This window comes from Vanessa tameamea, chromosome 4 (genome assembly GCF_037043105.1).
Source record: "Vanessa tameamea isolate UH-Manoa-2023 chromosome 4, ilVanTame1 primary haplotype, whole genome shotgun sequence".
Classification (NCBI taxonomy): Eukaryota; Metazoa; Arthropoda; class Insecta; order Lepidoptera; family Nymphalidae; genus Vanessa; species Vanessa tameamea.
In genome coordinates, this window is record NC_087312.1 from 13,717,326 (window position 1) to 13,739,459 (window position 22,134).

At 32.4% G+C, this 22,134-nt stretch overlaps 1 non-coding gene across 1 annotated transcript; it reads right to left on the bottom strand.

Annotated features, from left to right (window-relative positions):
- Positions 1-8,926: 8,926 nt before the first annotated feature.
- Trnag-gcc (transfer RNA glycine (anticodon GCC)) lies at positions 8,927-8,997 on the bottom strand. Its single transcript has one exon. It is a non-coding gene; the product is annotated as a tRNA-Gly (tRNA).
- Positions 8,998-22,134: the final 13,137 nt, after the last annotated feature.

Consider the following 22,134-nt stretch of genomic DNA (forward strand, 5'->3'; position numbering starts at 1 on the left):
CGTGCAAGAACTTTAATTAGGCTAAATTACAAAATGTCTTACTTATAACTTAGCTATTGAACTGTTTCTAAGTCTACATTTTATTTTTAATTTGTATTTTAGTTTTATTTACATTGAGTACTTATTGTTTTTAATTAATTTTGTGGGAAAGTTACAGGGCGACCTTTAGTCCGAATCCGTTCATGTTCGAATACGAATTTCCACCAGCATCCTTTGTGGACATTTTATTTCGATTGCTTTGAAATAAGTTCCTAGTTGTTATACATTTTTGGAAAGCTAAGAAAACGGTTATGTTTTTAAAATAATCTGCAGGACAAGTATCATAACGATTTTTTTAGTTTTTAAGGCATTTTTGTGGAAAAAAAGTCAAAAAAATATTGAATAATATCTTGTTCCGTCTCGCATTTTTAAATTTGGACTGATAATTACTATTTTAATATTGACAAATAACCAGTGTTTAATCGATTTTATAAATCAGAAGAAAAAAATAGATTTTAATTGATACTTTTATTTTAAATAAATTTTTGAAGTTGCATTTTTGACTTATTTTGAAAAAAACTAAAAAACATGGTAACTCAAAAATGGTTAACTTTTGCATTATGCATATGGGGGTTAAAATTATCGCAAATAGTCACCCCTATCACCTTCTAACGGGAATACGTCGAATTACCAATAAACCTGTATACTAAAATGCAATTATTGTTCATAATTATTTTTCCTATAATACATCGCCTTATTTAAATAGGAGAAACATAGGCTTCGTTAAAATTTCTGGCCTGCATAGGGGCTCCTAGATCGTATGGGGCTTCTAGGTAGTTTACCTTCTTAATGGATATAATCCCGCCACAACCAGAATGTAGAATTATATTAGAATTAAAATGTTGTTAACTAAAATAAAAATTAATAAAGGAACCCTAAAAGATTTAATCTAGGAAATATAACAAATTTAATAGTGTTCTAGACTTGCAAGGCCGCATTAGTGTATAAATATTATGTCGTCAGTAGATAGTAGGATTCATCGTCATACCTGTTTGCAAATGCTCGCTGGATTGTTAAGCGCCGAAGGCAAATTTGATGCTGGATCTAATCGTATTAATTTTGTCAAAGAGCCACGTGTTAAAGTACCCAAGATTTAAGGATAATAAAATAGCTCTGCAAAATAAATCTGCTTTATGTTTGTTATGTTTAAAAAAATGGACACAAAATTGAATAAGTAACTCCTTTCTCTTTCTCCCTATTGTATTGTCAGAGCCTTTGGTGATTTATAATTATTGATAATACTCATTTCAATTATTTATATAAAAATATCAATTATCAACAATACACATAATATATACATACATACTCGTATATCAATGTCAATATATTTTAACGTGATTGATATCGTCATGAGACGAATCCTCTGTCAAATAAGAAGCCTTTATCCTCCTCCAAACTCCTGATACCGGAGACTGTTGTTTAAGTTCGTCGAGCACCAGTTTCCAAGAATATGTTATTGAATTCTTACGTGCAGAATAACCTCAAACGAACAAATTAAACCATTTTATACATTTTGTCGCGGCATTCTGTAAACGGTGTTCGAATCGTCATTTGGGTTTCATAGACAATTACAAAATGACGAGGAATGTTACAGTTTGCCTTCGGCATTTCATAAACCGGCGAACATTTGCAAACAGACGACGTCGTTTGTATTATGACGAATCATACAATCTGCCGACGACACTACATACATAAATGTATAACCTGTAATGTTGTTCATCTACAATCGGCCCGTGCAGTTTATCAAAGAGCATTTTACAATCTGATAATTATCAGGCCGATTGGGAATACGTTTTGTGAGTGAATAAATGTATGTGACGATTCAGGTGGGTTAAGTAGAGCAAATTTAAAAGAAAATTACATTTTGTTATTAATGGGAAACATCATTGGCCTTACGGGTAAATCCGACTCGCATGCCGTGACGACATGACGCTCTCATATTCCGTCACGCTCTCTCTCCTCTTGTGTGGGTGTGTGTATGTTGTGTAGCGTATATTATATATATATATATATAATTTATTATAGTCATTGTTTTATTTTTTCATGTTTTTTAAATGAGTGAATGTTTAGGAGTGTTATCAATCATCGATTTCAATATTTCTCATCTGCCAGGCTGTAATGACTAAATTATTTTTAATCTCCTCAGAGATCGTGCTGTTATTTGACCCTAATAACAAAATTCACAGATTCCTTTTTTAATCACACATGAGATTTTTAGAAAATGTTTCCACAAGTCCTCGTTGAACACAGATTTACACATCGTGTCGCTGCAACGCAAACAATCTTGAACACGTACTTAGTAATACTATATATTATGTGCCTAAGAAACTTTGTCTCAGCCTCTCATCATGTGAAACGTCACGTCGTCACTTTCAAGTTCGGTTATAATAAATTCAATGGCACATTGTTCATTACTTCGTTGCTTGTTTTCGTTATGCTTACGTTATAATTTGATTTGTTTCGAACCAATATTTTACTTATAAATAATAACGTAAGCAATATTTAAATACTTGCGAATAAGCTTGTATAATATTTATAAAGTAAGTACGTGTTTTTCTTTAAACACGTACCTAATTTTACGAATAAAAATTTGTATGCACGAACTTTTGTTTATCATAGCCGTTAAAATATCTTTATATAGGAAATACATGTGTATGTATTTGAAATCCTCTGCCTCTATATCTTTGTGTGTATTTGTGTGGGCCCCTGGATGGTTTAGATTGGACCTGATAGTGGGCGCTGCGATCTTGTTAGTGAATGTATCCAACATATTTGTAATCTTAATATTTGTTAAGGTACAGCAACAGGTAACAAAGGTACTTTTCACTTCAATTATCGCTATAACAACAATCTTAAAATTCAGTAGCGTGTATTATACTGAAGTAATGAAGACCAATTTCTGCCATGAGATCGTAATATAGAACAGATGAGATCGCAAAAATAGGTACATTTTTTATCATCTCACTCTCAAATTGCAACGGTACGGTAATCCGACACGACCAAAGAGTAAAGGTAAGTAAAAAGTTAGTATGAAGTAACAGCCTGTGTCATTGTGGAAGGAGAACGTTTGGAAGAGAATGTATTTTATCACGCTACTGCTATGCCTATTGGTTGATGTACATGTGGCATCATTTTATTCGACACATAGAGATTCATCCACGATGACACATTTCATGAGCAAAAAAAAATGAAAAACGTAAACAAAATTAAAGTAAATTGTTTTCAACAAACTCCAATTCTAACGGAACTGATGTACACTATTGTATTTGATATTAAAAATTTCATTTCAATTATATCATTTTTGCGCCAAATGTAGGTGTGACTTGCAGTTTAAAATGAAATGAAATCTAAATTAAACCTGTCATAGGTTTCGAAATTTCTAAAAAATCTTTTAAACAAACGAGAAATTTCGCGGGAAAGACTAGTATAGTAATATTATTACTGCGTATAATCACTGGGACGATATGAAAACGATAAATGAATTATAATGAGATGACTATAAATCTGACGAGAAAAAGGGCCAGGGATATGATATTGTGTGTTGATAACATTTCGATCTATGAGAATATGTTTCCGATACAAATGTTCCCAGTCACAATACTTTATTCTTCACGAGGCGGCGCATACAAATGAATAATACACACAGGACTCATGTGAGACTCATGTCATGAAAGAAAAAAATATTCTTGCTCCGATGTTTGTAGAAAAACTTTCGCACCGTATTTTATTAATTTTTCGCAACTTTCAAATGTAGAACCTCTATCTTTTCGCTAGTGGAATTCTTTTTATATGGCAATAATTTTATATTTTGTTTCGGAATAAAACATTAGTTTCGCTAGCTGTGTACATTCTAATATCCGGCGTCTCTGTTGTTTTACCTATGCCTATTGTACATTTATGGTTTTATGTAGCTGGTTGACTTATCGTAAAACTCGTGTTAATATAGCTTTTTGCTGTTATATACAATTGAATTCGAAATTAAATAGAAAAGACGAACGTCATCCTTCGAATTATTTATATGGTTCATATGAATTAATGAACAATTTTGTGTGAATGACTGTATTAGCTAATATATCCCATAACCCAAGGTTCTTAAGTACCGCGATAGAAAGTTTCATGTAAACGCAAACAACAGCTGTTCAAACTTTAGTCAATTGAAATGCATAAAACAGAAACGAGAAATAATTTATTTTTATATACGAATGTATTGATGAAATAATAATCATACGAATTTTCACAGAATATGTAAAACGAATGTGTTTATTATAAGTAAGCGTCTTCAAAAACGAAGGTTAAGTTTCGACACATTTATTTTTGAGTTCCTGTATTGTGAGTGTTTGTGGACGGGATAATGGGCCATCTGATGGTCAATGGTCACCACCGCTCATGGGCAATGGCGCTGTAAGAAATATTAACCATTCTTTACATCTCCAATGTACCACCAACTTTAGGAACTAAGATGTTATGTTCCTTGTGCCTCCCTTCAAAGCGGAACACAACAACACTGCTATTTAGCGGTAGAATACCTGACGAGTGGTACCTACCCAGACGGGCTTGCACAATACCCTACCACCAAGTATTTGAAATATTGTATCATAATATTTGCACCATATATTTTATTCCACTTAGGTTTATATGGAAGGGAACCTTCGAGTTCTAAGTACGTGAAGGAGGTACGTGTAGGGATTCAATGATTAAGCTGCAATTTACCTGTACAATAAAAGCTAAATGATTTAAAAAAAATAGCTCATATGCTCATAGCTACCTACGAGCTGATACGACTTGGGAACCTTCAAGAAAAGAGCGTATTCTTTCCTGAAAGGCCGGCAAAGCACCTGCAAGCCCCCCGGTGTTGCAGATGTCCATGGGCGGTGGTAGTCACTTTCCATCAGGTGAGTCTCCTGCTCGTTTGCCACCTATGACATAAAAAAAATTAAAAAAAGCTGAAAATATAAACGGGGATATGAGCGGCCTTTAATGGTAATTGTATATTGAGTTAAGTTACGGCTTTGTAAGCAACTATATTAAGTTCTTGTAAAAAAAAATAAAAAACTAAAAGTATATAAAAATATCTCTACTAATTCATTTTTATTAAGTAGAATAAAAAGAAATATAACCTAATCAGAAAAGCGTAATTCTACGACATTGTAAAAGATTAAGCATTTAACTACTTAAATAATTTTACACAGATAAAAAAAATACGTAATATAGAGTTTTGAAATTAAATTTTAGTCTTTTTTAATCGAAATAAAAATCTTTAAACGAAAAACGAGTCGGTGAACAAGAGGCACAGGTCGTGAGTATAAAAAAAAAACAATTTCAAAAGTATCAGAAAATACACTAAAAATTTAAAGTAAGTTGGGATTAATTAATATGAATTTAACGTCAAATGGTGTAGAGTTTACCTTTAACCGATGTTTGCGGGTTCACTGAATGTTTCCGTGCTTGTTTATAATTGATCTCGTGCTCCGCGGTGAAGGAAAACGCCTTGAGGAAATCTGCATGTGTCTAAATTCACTGAAATTATGTCACATGTATATCCACTAAGCACTATTGGAGCAGTTGCTTGGAAAAAGCTCCAAATCTTTTCCACAAAGTGAAAGTTTCAACAGTGAGATTAAATTTAAAATTGTCGGAAAAATCGAAGTATATCTTAGAATATACTCTATTTTATCGGATTACACTGGGTTAGTAACTCTTTTGTGGGGCAATGTATACAACCTGTTTTTACAACCGGATCTCAGAAAACGTTCAAAAATATTCAATTGTAAAATTTAAAAGAATCGTTAAAGAGAGTCTGTTTCAACTAACGAAAATATGTTTATTGTTATTTTACATGAAATCAATAGTTGTTAAAACAAAATAAAAAAAAAACTCAGGTCCGAGGTATTAATTTCCGAACCGGTGATAGATTTTTGACTGTCAAGAAACAAGTGTAAAACTTTCTTATTGAATAAAGATTTTTGAATTTAACTAGGATCTTGACATCGGCCACATAAGTTAGCTACTAAACCTAATGATACATTCGAATTTACTATTAAAATTTGTGGTACGTAAATAAGTCGTCTAATTTTTGAATTCCCAACAAATTCAAGATTTAGGTAAGCTGTTAGTACAGCCGTGGATCGTAAAACAGTCGTGTGCCTCGGATGCTATCGGCGGCGCTCAGAGAGGCGTAATGTAATAAAGTTTATCTCGAGGTTTATTAGTCCATAACGGGGCTGGCGTTGTATCACTTAATGAGATAAGCCCTGGTGATTAAGGGATGTGCCTGATTTTTTAATTTCAACCCTTCTACATGATTTTCCACTCCAAAAATTAACTGTTTTGCTTCAAAATATACGATTCGGCGAGTATTGAAATTAATTACAACTAAAAGCTCGGGCTTAACACTCTGCTCTGTAGAAATATTCTGTAGAAATATACCCGAAATCAATCGCAGCAAAGGTTTTTTTTATTATTTAGTTGTTTGTCGTTAAAAAGGGAATCCTAATGGTTAAGTGGTCGACATCGCCAAATGAATATAATTATATTAAGTCTTTCTTCATCTTAAAATGGTTTGTTTGCTAGCTCCTTCTTAAGTATAGCTTTGATTTTGACGAGGTTTTTATAATTATTTAGATAATTTATCTGTCCCATATGTACTATGTATATATGTATGTATAAAACCCGCAGCTTCGCTCGCGTTTTATAAGTTGTCAAGTTTTAGGTATAAAAACGTAGTCTGTGTCCTTCCTTGCGGTTGTAGACAGACAGACAGAGTTACTTTCGCATTTTTAATATTAGTATGGATGGCACTCAGGATTAATGTAGCTTAATCAATGATAAGAAAATTTTGAAATTTTGAAACATACAAACGAATTTTACTTCTTTATAAAAATCTGTGTATTTCTGGGTTAAAATGTTACTCACGGAATATTTGAAAAACATATGTATTCCTTTCGACAATTGTAATTCGGTTAAAACCGGATTTAAATAGAAGTTATGCGTTAATGTGCATAGGAATAAAGTCCTCATTTTCCAATGGGATTCCACGGTTCCAATCCCATATGTTATCTCATAAAATAATGGCTTTTCAATTCCAAAGAGAATGGTTTCAGGTAATACTAAATTATTATTATATTCGTTCTGTGAGCTCGTCGTGTCCGGTTTGTGTAAGGTGTTTATTCGAATGCGAGCGATAGAGAAGCTATAAAAAAAGATTATTATAATTATGTTTTTGTTTTATTGGTCATGTTTTATGTTTATAATACCGTAGTTCGCTGAAATTGTAAAATCTAATGTCTACAAAAATCTTCAGTCGTTAATCTGGTGTGATTCTGAAACTCAATCAAAATAATAGAAAGATACTCCTAAAGCACAGACGGCATACATTTTAATTGTTATATTATTTATTTAAAAGGTTAAACAACAAAATGCTTCGATGGTTATTGCTTAGTCCTTTATCAATACAGAAAATACATGCCGTGAGAGACATTTTACTTTCCACTGTTAAATTATATGATACCTTCATAATAAATTGCTATCCTCTTTAGATTTCACTAAAATAAAAGTGCAGAATCTTTTCGTAATTTAAGAATGACAATAGAGTTGTCACTATGCTGAAATTATTATTTTTAAAAACAATACCGTGCCAGGGAACATATGACGTTACATATATAAATTTTGATATCTATCCATGTCTATGATATTTTCAATAAAATATCACAATCTCTATAAAATTGCAAACGAACAGCTCGTTTATGCAACTAAAATTTGGCCTTAGAGTGAATGCTATATAATATTATGTTATAGCTTATAATAGTCAAAGCGCTTAGAACTCAATTTCAATATAAAAGATGGTCGATTAATATTAGAATAATGTGGTACAGAGCGGGCGTGTGACCAGCCCACTACCCACTGAAGATCCTGACCAATGGACGCAAGTTATGGAATTGGACTCGAACTTTGATCGTAATGGCTCCTTATTGAAACTAGTGTAGGATAGATCGGTAATCGCCTCTCTATTAAGCCATATTTGTGAAAGAGATATTTTTAATATCTTTGATTTTTTTTTGGTACGCGTGGTACTTTTTCTCCTGACTGGACCATTGTAGACACTTTGGGTTTTGGCGACAATACATTAAACTAAATATAAATGGCGGCCAAATAAAATGATTTTTAAATATATATTTTTTTACATATAAATATAAGAATAGTTGACACTATTTTAGCGATAAGATCGCCTTTGTGCATCTTACCTATCCTAAAGAAGGGTAGGTCTAATTATAAAACTAATAACATTATTAGTACAATAAAGAGTATTTGTATTTAAATAAATACAATGAATATAAAATTTTTGTAGTGATTGATATTCCACCCCCTAACATATACATAATACATAAACATTGTCTTTCTTTAAATTTAATTTTTGTTATAATAATAGCTTTAAAAAGATGACTGTGAGTGTCGTACAATCCTCCATATGATTATTTACATCATAGGAAGAGTTACGTAATAGATATCCTGTCATCCTGTTCCAAATACCATCAAAATCGATCCAGTGAGTTGCAACCACATGCAACAACAGATAATTTATTTAAATTTTAGATAGTATGCATACCTATTATTTCTGCTTCATTTTCGTAAGTATTGACAATTTTTAATTAGGTTATAGCGGTCTGCGTAGTAGCGTCTGGTCCCATCACATATTCTGTCGTTAAACAGTACTATATTGTAACACGAGGTATATATTATTGAATATCTTAGTGCTCCGGTTCGAAGGATGAGCCATGTAAGGAATGTATTTTTAAAAGCAATAGTCCACGGGCGGTGGTGACTTATCTGCATTTGGTCTATTTGCCAGTTCGCTTACTATTTATAAATTAAAAAATATATAAAAAGAGCTTGCATCGGCCGGGAATCGAACCCGGGCCGCCCGCGTGGCAGGCGAGCATTCTACCACTGAACCACCGATGCTTACATTCGTTATGTACAAATTTATATTCGCTTGTAATTGAATCGAACATCTTAACCTAATTTAGGAACAAAAACGTTATAATAATTGTGAACGTGCCCAGTAAGTATATGTAATCGTATCGTATTATCTTGGTATAATGTTTTTTATCGTTAGAGTATTATCTTAACACTATTTATAAAAAAATATCTTTTGGACAAAAAATATATATAGGTACAAAATATTTTACTGATAAATTTGGAATCCAACAAACATTTGACAGGTCGCCACAACGTGCCAACTGTAACTTTTGGTTCTCTAAGCTGGTCGTCGTTACGCCGCTATAACGTCGACATCACCAAGAAAAGGCCCATTTTATACGACTTAGTGTCCTATAAGAGTCATGTAGCCGTCGCATAATTTATCTTTTTGGTCGCATAGTGGTCGTATAGAGGTCGTACAGAGGTCGTGCGGCAAACTTAAAGTGTTTATTACCGCTGCTTTACGACATTTGATCGAATACCAGTATCCAACACGCTTCTTACCAGACTATATTTTTTGTAAAAGTGACTGGATAAAATGTAAATTGAGTTTGTAAGCTGTCACGAACAAACTTAATTGATTGTGAACATTATTTTTTATTTATTCATCTCTGTGTTTACATCGAAACTCATGTTCAAGGAATGTTGATCTGATGGGAAATTAATTTTATCGAGTTTTATGCGCTAGTAACTATATAATGAACGCGCTAGTGTAATCAATTAAATAAATAATATTTTATTGAGATTTTCTAAAGTAAGTTTTACAAATTACCGTTACACGATTTAAAGTGCAGGACAAGACCTTTATACAACTTCTAAACGACGTTTTAATTCATGTCATTAATGGATTTGTAAATATTCCGCCATAGAAAACGAAATTAGAGTTCAGTTTAGTAATTGCCAAGTGTGTAAAACCTTTTTATTTGATATAATTATTGAGTATTTATTGGTTCAGCTGAGACCAAAAATGATACGTGATATGAGCGCTATTTAATCGATAACTTTTTAACTAAATCAGATTTTATTACATTAATACGTTTTCTTGGATCTTTTGGAACTTAACCGGGTATCCTTTCGTTAAGAATGTTGTTTAGGTCCCTCAAAGCAGTTTGTGAAATGTTGTAATTAATTGCCCATATTTTTAGATTATAACGAAGTATATCATTTTCATGGGCTTCATTTGTGCTATCATAATCGACTATCACTAACACACAAATTATTAAACGTTTCGTCAAATTCGTTTACGTTTGAATTTACTTTTAGAGACCCACTAAATGCACTTTCTGCGCTTCGATTAATACGTTGCTCAGAACTCACTAAATTTTATACGGAACCATCTCCAGTTAGCCTACAGTTAACTTGTCGCGTACTTATATTCGATATAATACAATTGGAGGTAAGAAATAATGCATAGGTTTTATTAACTTTGCTCTTAAAGTGGAGACTTTTTTTATGTTTGCTCAGCTTTTTCTATCCATTTCAACTCTGTAAAATTATTTTTACGAAGACGCAAATGAATGGCGGTGTGTGTAATATTTAGTGTATTTTAAAACTCTTATAGGACATTCAGTCATATAAATGTCGTAAAAAAGTCATATTGACTTTAATTCGTATAGGAGTTTTATACATCACTCTAATACGACTATAGTCGGTATAAAAGTCGCAAAGACGTTTCTACTGCCACAACGCTGGTTACACGACTAAATACCGTGTAATAGTTGTATAAAACAGTCGTATAGAAGTTTCTACGACGTTTTTACACGACTATAAATCGAATAAACTATCAGCGGCACTAAATCGAATAACAGAATAAAATTACTTCTATACAACGCTTATACCATTATTAGTTTCGTAATTTCTTCTTATTCGACAAAAATGTTTGTTGGGTTGTTTATATGAATACAGCAGATACAAATTAAATACACATTTTGTGATTTAATTATAATTAGCCTTATGGGACGCGGCAATGTTGTCGCCGACGAATAAAATGTTGATCAAATTCAACCAAAATTTACGCATTGAGTGATTAGAAGTATTAAGAGTATTATAATGGCATGTGTTCCATTTGTGTTTGTTTTGCCATGCGGCTTAAAAAGTGTTATTGTCAGGAAATTCACTGTAAAATTTTGTCAAAAGAGCTTGTTATAACATCTAACGGTACTTAATAATATTCTTCAATTTTATTTTTGTAATGATAAGATCTACTTGCTACTAATACTAGTTCGCAGTCAGTTATGTTTAGGCTAAATAACAGAAGACTGCAAACAGAAGACAGCGTAGACAAACCGTATTTAGCGATGTAAAAAGTCGCAGGATCGATCCTATCCCCTTGGGTTATTGTCGTCCCCACCTCTAACACAAGTGATAAGCTTAAAAGGAGAATAAAGTATGCTCGGCGGTAAAGTAAAACATTGTGAGGAAGACTGCGTATGGCGGATGACATTCACGTTTGGAGTAGGCCTCTTCCCTAAATAAAGACTTTCAGCATAGAATAAAGATCCGTCTGGGTAGGTACCACCCACTCATATACATAATATATTATTTTTATCTTGGTATATTAAAATTTAAAGTTCATGTTCAAAAAACGTTGATAAATAAGGCAAATCAATACAAGATTATATTAAAGATAAAAAAGCGAGAACTTAGTATTTATTGACCTCTAGGCAGGATTTTATAAAAAATTAATTATTCCTTCCATATGTACTTTGTAATTAAAGATGGTGGAAAAGAGTAACTACTGAGTTTCTCAAGAAGTGAATTAATTTAATACTATAATAATTCATAAGCTAATTACTTGAATAAAGAATATTTTGTTTTTGATAAGTACGTATAAATCAAAATGTATGAGTTTGTTTCAACCAATAAGGTTGTCTTGAAGAGGCTACTCAGCGATAAGACCGTCTTATTGTGCATCTTAAATAGGTTTATATTATTTATATAATATGTTGCACACTCGCTGACTGAATATCGGTGCCTTTATCCGTTCTGTTTGGGGCTTAGTGACGGAGGAGTCCTTGTCCGTAAATAAATAGCCGGCTCTCGGTCAAATGGGGTATATTTCAAACTCCACAAGCCTAACTCGGTTCGGTATTTCTTAACGACTTTAGACGTACAAATGTACAATTTAAGCCATATCTACATTCTACAAACGCTTAGGCAGAACAGTCTGGCTGAAAATTTAAATATTTAAAATTACCGAACTTTATTATTTCATTATTGAAAAGGTTTACCCATAACTAGATTAGGTACATAAAATGTACATGTAAAATTGACATAACTATTTTTAGTAATAAGGATCCTTTATGCGGCTTACAGTAGAGTGAACTGGTAAAAATCCTCACGTTAGGAAAAATGTTTTGCCCTCTAGGCGACCTTGCCTTCTCTTTCTCACTTCCTCTTGCTTTTTGTTTGGGTATTCGGTGTTAATGTTTTTAATCACGCCGATTTTTTCTTGCCATGGAAATATTCTATAACATTTTTGATATGTAGTGAAAGCGACTTCGTTCTCATCAAGTGACCCACGACATTACCCCAAAATAAATAATATTAAATTTTTTATATATTTGAGACTAAATTAATGATATTAATTACATTAAAACATATTTATTTGATAGTTAAGACCACGTTCGAAAGTAAAAATTTTATTATTTTCCTGACCAATTTTCTAAATCAAATAAGAACCAAAGATTCGAAAATATGTAAAAAAAAACAAAATCTTTAATCAAGAACGTATTAAAAAAGTAATCCCGAGCATTATTTGTAACAGATAAGAAAAAAAGCAATTTTAACATTTATTATTCTATTCGAAATTTGAATTCTTAGTCTAACTTTAATCCACGAACGAAATAACGGTTCCCGTTCGTTGCTTGATAAAATATAAATAGTCAGATATATTACAAGGATAGTATGCTCATTTATTCGTATCTGATCTCCGCACACAAACAAACCGCGTCTGCGCGTGCCGGAAATTAAAAATATATCGTCTGAGGAAGCGGGAACTGCACCAGAGCTAAAATGTAAAGGTGTAATTATAGAAAAATATGATGCTTAAAGCACGAATCCAAGTTTCTCATTTAATTTATAAATATCTCTGGTAACAGTGAACGAAGACGTTAGTAGCAGGTTCGCTTTGAATTATTGCTAGAGGGAATACTGGTTTTAGTAACAATGATATATTTAAATAGCTTTTGAAAAATATTTGTCTTTTTTTTTTTTTTTTAATTAGTAACGTAGAGCTAATATTTTATTGATCTTGGTCTCAATCTGACCTGCCTCGTTCGCTTAGAGACAGATGTCAGACAACGACAAGTAGCGGGTTTCGCGCCTGATCAATCTCAATACACTCCAAATTCGTCGTCTCCTTAGACGAGGAGAATGTTGGTATACATAGTAGACTTGTGTTTGCGTACATATAAACATATAATAATCGTCATTTTTAACACTAATACCCTGTGTCAGTACAATAAAAACATATAGAGAGAGATCGATGGATATTTTATCTCATATATATTTTAATTCATCTGTTTTGAAATCAGAATCATATCAATTGTACCCCCAGGTCCATTTACAAAATATAGAAGTATATATAGTGTTAACTTTTAACTATACTAACAGTTAAAGCAGTGAGGATGCTTCATGTCGTTTGAGAACATTTAGTGTTGAATCACATATGTAATCCGTGTAGATTCAAAGGGTAGGCGGTCCAACGTAAAGCAATTTGCAAATTGAATCGGTTGCGTTGACTTCGCAATACAGTCTCAGTCAAACACCTCGTTACCGAAGGTCAATTCCATCGAAGGTCGAAAATTTTCCAACGATTCTTTGGGTCTTAGCCATTTCTTCCTCGTCATATTTTTATATTTTATTTGCGATCAAAAATATTATGTGTTATTTCTGACGACTCTAATTCGAAGGAACGTTTTGCGCAATGTGCGTGGAAAGCTTTAGTATAATTATCATTAAGAAATTTTAAATTCTTTAATGTGCGATTCTATTTATTACAAGATATAATCTGTTCGTATGTGTGTGTCAATGTTTATAACAGAATTTCAAATGAATTCAATTCAACGATTTTATCTCCAATTTTGCAAACATCTTTGGTAGCTACTCACTAGTGTCAATAAAATACTAGTATAATAAAGTTAGTCGTTTTCATACAGAGATTTAATTATTTTTAAATAGGTGTTTTTTTTTAATTCTGTCCTATTTAATTTTTACACTGAAGACGTAATTCAATAACGTCATATGTAACAGAATCTTAGATTACAATTTGCGATGTATATAAGTACATATATATCTTTTACACTACCTATTTATATTCTCTTCTTATTTTTAATATCTGATGAGAACAGTGTGCTATTTTATGTACCAAACAAATTGTATATAACGAATGAATTTTAAAACCAAATAAATTCCGACGGGACTGTCACGGAGCGCATTACACTTTTAAGAAATAAGAAATAAGAAATAGCAAAGTTGTACGATTGAGATAGATACGTCGTGTTTCATACACTCGGGATTAAGCTATCAGTGGCGAGTGTACGCCACGTCGCTAGACGGCGGTAGAATTGTTAATGCTGCCAGCTGTCCGTACGCCGTACGCTGTACGCCGTACGCTCGTGGCGTGGCTGGGAGTAAACGAATAGAACGGCTGATCGCTAAGGAATCTTGCTGTAATAATTAATTACTCCGTGACGTCATGTGTTTCTTGTTTGTTTTTACTTGCTCCGTTCTCGGTCGTATATTTGTTTTTATTTTGGTGTAATTAATGAAGTCAAAAGAAATAGCAAGAGTAAGGCTTTTGTTTCTTAATCAATTTTAGTTATCGGTATAGATACTACGTATGTGTCCTACAAACTAACAATGTATAATCTAGATTGATTTATTGATATCAAATGTGGGAAAATTTTATTCAGATATGTGTGTAAACTGTGCCAATATCAACCTAATTAATTTTTTTTTTTTTAACAACACAATAAGAAAAGATAATTGAAAAAAGGATATCTCGATTAAAGGTTTATTTTTAATTACACACACACACACACACATCAGCCCGCATTCGTCCACTGCTGGACATAGGCCTCTCCAAATGCACGCCACTGTGTACTTTCTTCGGCAACTCGCATCCAGCTCCTGCCAGCCGTCTTGCGCAAATCGTCACCCCACCATGCCTGAGGACGTCCTACACTACGTTTGCCGAGACGCGGTCTCCACTCTAGAACACGTTTTCCCCAACGGTTATAAATTATAATTTAATTTAATTATTTATTTATAATATATATACACAACAGTGTATTTTAGTTATCAGCGTCATAGCACTTGGCCATCTTGGTCATGATATATGTATACAGATAAAGTGTCTTATATGTCCGTCCAGTAGGTTGAGAGGCAGTGTACCGAAGTCGACAAACCCGCTGATAACTTATACATATTAGCGTACCGGCGATATGTAAATCGGATGAGTTAAGTGAATTATGGAAAGCCAGGATTTGCGGCCCGTTTAATTATTTCTCGAGGCGGAGCTGCACGCTCCTTGCATAAAATATTTTAATTTAATCCTCGTGAATGCATAAAGACTCGCCTCTTTGCGAAACTTAATTGATTATTTCATCTTTTTTTTTGCTTGCACTGTTAAGTGTTTCGATTTTTATAAACAACTGATTTGTAATTGACGTAGACAAGTTTACGGGAGCAAGACAGACTTTTTTTAAAAAAAATATAATATTTGAGTTTTAAAATATTTAATTATAATTAAAATTGACACGACCGAACAGAGGTTTATGCTCTAGTCGAATGTTGTTTCCTTTTTACAAAATCATTTCCCAAGACATATGATCCCAAAGCATAGAATGACACAATGACTTACATTCTGCTGATTAAGCATTTACTTCTATTGTCTTCATGCTTTGAGCTAACATAACTACGTATTCATCTAATATTTTTGTTGATGTAACCACAATAACAACTGAAACAAAAGCATGCGAGGGCATATTTTATCTATTAAAGAAAAGGTACAGTACAATTTAAAATATTCGAGGGTAAAATGTTAAAAAAAATGGTGAAAATATTCATAATTTTAGTTTGATTATATGTCACAAGACATCCGTCCTTATCAAGTTAAAAAGCATGGTAGTTTAAAGCTATTTCTCCACACAAATATTATAGTTTACAATATAAATCTGAACCAGTAGTTTCAGAAATCATTTAAGACATTTGAATAAACGAGAGAGAAAAATACGCGAGGCGTGAGGTGATAGTATTCGCATAGCATAGGATAGATCGCTTTGTAATGGATAAGTCGATACTTACTGCAGTAAAGTACCGGCGTGTTTAAATGTTGGACTACCACAGTTGAAAAGGGATCTTATACCCCTCCAGTATGCGAAGGTTTACCCAAGTTTTGAACCAGTAATCGACGGTTGAAAACACATAAAAAACTAAATAGCATAAAATCGACAAAATTATATGATAAATAAATTAAAAATATAATATCTCATTAAAAGTTGCAATTACTTTTATATAGAGTATAATTATGTCAACACGAGAAATTATTTCACACAGAAAACAAAGGACGAAGAAGTCAATAAATCCTGCGCCATAACCGCACGTTCGTGATCGGGACTTTAATTAAATTTATCACAAAACACTCCGATTCCGCTGTTTTCAATTAAATAATACTGCTTTGTTGTCTAAGTTCTTGGACGAGTCACTTTTATAATCTCTCAATATGAGTCTATATTGAAGATGAAAACCAACATAATCCACCCGTAAATATAGGCCTCCATAATCAAATAAAATACATTAATTATTTCTAGCCTTTGATATACAGATATAGGTTTATATCACCGTAAAATTGTAAATAACATAACACAACAACACACACAACGTAACATACTGCTTAAATTTGAACGCATTATTTTTCAGTAGATTATAATCTATCTAACCTTACCTAACCGAAATTTCATAAACTATCATTTTATTTTGAGTTAAATCACCGTTCACAATATTTCGGCAGTTTACAATCTCGCGAGATAGATTACAATCTATCGGTATTCACAATTCTACGGTGATGTACTATTATATATACGCCAAAAAGAGGCATTTTTATATACTTATATTTTATTTTTTATATTTTTTTTATTTTATTGTGCGCGTGGAGTTTATGTAGTTATTATACTATTGCAATCATTTTGTATAGAAAAATGTTGGTAAAAGTAAATTAATTCAAAAATACTTAATTAAATGACACAGAATTGGATTGACCTGAATTTTGGCACTCATGGATGACAATACAATCTGGTCAACTATCAAAATTCCTGGCCTTTATCCTTTTTGAATTCATTTATTATTGTGTTTTGGTGTAAAGGGAACGTCACCTTTTATAATTAAAGGTACATGCAATATACATACGTAAGTGGCAGACGACTTTTTCAAGAGTAAATGACACTTTTGTGGGGCATTGCACACGGTCTTACAACAGGATCCGAGAAAGCGTTCAAAAGGCCTCCGTTGCTAAATTAAAAAAATATATTAGAGGCGCTTGTGTGCAAAAGGTTATACGATTGGTGAGTTCATGGTTAAAGCACTGAAAAGGGATTTTGATTTCATTTAAACACTTATAGATAACAGATTGGCATTAAGTTATCTCATTATTTTATTGAAAAACCGCTTCAAAATCTGTTGTAAAATTTTAAAGATCTAAACATACATAGGGACAGACAGCGGTGAGCGACTTTGTTTTATACTATGTAATGATGACAACAGAAATGAAAAGTATTTACCTGTTTTCAAAAATCATTCAGATAAAGTAAAAATGTTTAAATATATTTTGTATTTCGCAGTATATTTTAAAGAGCAACTATTCGATTATTCTACGACCCTTCCCGTTTCGGATCCACTTTAAAATAGGTCTGTTTCTGTAGCAACCAAATTGGATTGTTCCTTACAAAGCGACAGTTATAGTCTGCAGGTGCTTGTATACGGGACGTGTTGGGAACGTAAACATTTTATTCCTACTGGAATTAGTTTCAGGTTCATTTCGGTCGCTTTTACCTTTGACAGTGTATTTTAGCTTAATCGCTTTTAAAGTGTGCTCTTGTTTTATCAACGTTGTGTACTTCTGTAAGACGATTGTATTTATTAAAATATGAATTTCGAAAAATTGACGTGTTTTTTAGAATTTGTTATTAAATGCTATAGAATAAAACCTTTATTTTTCAATTGTCGTGAAACTTAGAAGAATGTTTTTACATTTTGTAGAAAAAACACGACGAGCTTTACAAAATGTTTAATCAAATGTAAAATAAAAGAAAGTTATTATGTAACTTGTAATTTTTGTTCACAGTTAAAAATATGTCTTCAATTCTTGTTGTTTGATCAATTGTTTTAAATAAGAAAATTCCTGGACTGATCCCAGTATGAAAATTGATAATTCATTGAAATAAATTTAAACTATTTCTGCAAATGAATTATTAAAAACTATACATAAACGAATCCATGTCCCTTGTTAAAATTTTAGGAAAGTTTTCATTACTTTGAATATCCTCCTCGTAGTATCGACCATAGTACCGTCGTATCGTAATATCGTATGCCGTTACTGCTAGAGTGTCGTTTTTGATATTCAGTTCGAATGTACGATATATTGTTCCCTGATGGTGATCATTTTTCATACGTGTTAGTTGTACAAAGTCAAAAGTCAAAAATCTTTATTCAATATAGAAGTGTTTACACTTGCTTATTGATTGTCAAAAATCTACCACCGGTTCGGAATTTAGCACCTCGGACCTGAGAAGAACCGGCGAAAGAAACTCAGCGGGATATATATATTTTTTTTTTAACAGCTTGCATCCCGCCCCAATAGTTCAATAAACATGGCATAGCTTGTTTTCTTGTCACATGTGGCTTCGCTCGCGTTGTAAGGGTTCGTTTTCAAATTAGCCTATACAATATCCTATTTTCAATCTTGCTTCAAACTTCATTTCATCAAATTTGGTTTAGTGCTTAAGCCGTGAAAGAGTAGCAGAGAGACCATAGATTAGTGTGCATTTTTGGAAAGGCTTCGTGGAATCCATCGTAATCATATGTTCTATAGTCAAACAGTAATACAAGCATGTATGATATCCTATTTTCCAAGATTGGCAGCGCATCGGTAACATGTGGATTGGTTATATTATGACGCCGATGTCTACGGGAAATGTTGACTACGTACCCTCACTCGGTTCAATCGCGGGATCACATAACTATTTAAATAAATGTACATAGAAGAATTTCTTTAGGATTGTACACAAATAACTTATTGATTTTATGTTTGCAGTAAATTGCGTTATATTTACACGATTCAACGTTCGCGAAGAACCTACGTCCTCTCAACACACTTCTTCGCCGAAATAATTCATTAAACAATAAAATCTTCTATATTTATACCTATACAATCTACCTATTGGTTAAAAAAAATATCTTAATAATTTTCTGATTCCTTTTAATTTGCATAATAATAATCTTTAACGTCATGCGAAGTTCTATGTCCTATATGTAATCTGTCATTAAAAATCATAAACACGAACGTTGACTTGTGAAAAAAATTGTAAAGATTATTTAACGTTCTCGATTTCATATCTTATTTTACTCTTATAACAATCTCTAAATAAAATCAAGTAAGCTATTACCTTTACCAGGTAAGCCCTGCACAATGAGAGCGTCGCCTATCCTGTAGAAGGATAGAGGGATGGGTCCATCAAAGGGGCCATGAACCGTGGCACGGATGTGCAGTGCACCCTACATCCTGGGTATAATCACGTCCGCTCCACCTCACAGCTCAGTCTATCAGTCTAGCTACTATATCATATGAGTTCAAGTCTTTAGATATGCTTACGCTTTTATTTGAAATACATTTTATAGCTTCAGTCATTTAACTAGCTCGTGAGAATGCAGCGAATGCAATAAATATACGATATATTTTTCTCTTTTTGTTTTTTATTCTTAATTATTGTATATAATTTTTATATCTTATATACGTAGGTACTAATGAAACATGCCTGACGTTGCCTGTTTCTAAATATAATTGTCGAGATCGGAGATTGGCAGTCGTTTGATCGAACTAACATAACTTAATATTTTAAATGTTGGAAAAGAGTTCTTTTCGGTAGATTATACATTCAAAACTAATGGTAGTTTCACTTAATATAGTTTTGTAAAATGACCATTCAAAGGTGCTTGTAAAAGCCTACTTGAATAAAGTATATCTTGATTTTGACTTTCTTGATTGAACAGTATAGATGTTGATGGACTGTAGTGCCGAAATCTACATTATATTTATTGTAATATACGTAATTGTAATGTAATATGTAATATATGTAATTGTAATACGCCGTAGCAGTTGGGTTGGCTTTAGCCACTACGACAGGTACTACTACAGGTCCAAATACCGTCTTTTTTGGCATTTGCGTAAAGTTTTCTGGATATTGTAACAGTAAGGTGGCATGTTGGTACTATCGGATATTTTCTACTAGAAAAGAGTAATTGATCTCCTTTTTTTAATTTTAATAAAAACAGTTATATTTATTACGTTACATCACTTCTGTCATCTGTCACAGTTGGCACTGAATGCATATAAGCACTTCGGGTTGCTGCTGAAAATTTTGTAAGAGAAAAATCCAATATTTTTTAAGAGGCCTGGATTTGAACCTAGACTGTAGGTTTAGGACTTATAAGTTGACGACTACACCAAACAGGCAGACAAATAGAGAGTCTATTATCTCGTATAGTAAATAGGGACATAGGAACCGATGATATTTGGCTTAAAATTCAGATTAACCACACCTGTTCACAATTTGTTACGCGAACACTCATCCCCTATAGATACGGATTTGTCTATAAATGTTCCCAAACTTTGCATATTTATTGCTTAACCCGTGACTGCTGTTGGAGCGACAATAAGGACCAGGGGTACAGAATTTTTAATGTACCAGTGGTTCGAAATTCAACCATAGTCTTTATTAAAATTTTAAGAAAGACATGTATGAATTTGTATGTTTCGAATATTTTTTTTATTGATAGCTAAATTTTATCGCAATATAAAACCAATAAAAAAAATTGAAAGCGTTTGATGATAAAAAGGTTATCAAAGATTATAGTTGAAAATTTTAAAGTACGTTTTTACATTATTTTAAAATTGAAAGTTTCTGTAATTATTACAAATATAATCTTAAGTTACATATTATATTATACTTTTTATAAATAACTATTTTTATTATTGTGTTTTTTTTTGTTTCGGAAGGTAAACTTCTTATTTAGTCCCATTGAATTTTGATGAAAATAAACCGCCTTTAAATTTTTACATGAGCATATTTATCAGAGTATTATTTGAAGTAGTTTTTTTTTATAAATAAATGTTAGGAATATTCGTGGTTCGAGTATATTTAAAGTGCTAATTCATGTCTCGTGACTATCCTCCTTCAGGGCTGATTTGGAATTTATTTCATGGGAGTGAATACAGACAACAAAAAATTAATTCGCCTCCTGCGTTCCTCGAGATGTTTACCTTCACTTTATAAACCAAATTAAACGCATTGGTGCCTATCCAGATTTAGATTGACCTTCAGTCGCCATCTCAGATCGAGTCGTATATGGCAAAAAAGGTTTTTATGTTCCAAATATACATTTTTTAAATTTAAAACAGAAAAATAATTAGGAAATATTTCTGAAACATGATGAATCATTGTAAATTATTGGACGGGCTGTGGTTTGATAATTGAAACTAAATAATGATCCTATTCCATGTTATATACAAGTATATCGTAATATAGCAAGGTTGGTGTGCTTTATGGGCTATTATTTTGTCACGAACGCATGACAGAGCATTATTAATCGATGCGGTTCGCCAGCTAATAAATAAAATGTACGTCAAACGTGACTTTTTGTTCTCGTCTTTAATTATTTACCATTCGAATTGTATTTGACATAACTTTTTTGCGGAAGTTTTTAATTTATGATCATCAGAATTTGTTGGGCTATATATATGTTACGTAATAATATACTTTTTTATGTATGGTGTAATCTATCACTAAGATGTTGTATATTAAGGGTTCAAAGCTGCAGGAAGAAATTCGAAACTCACCGCAG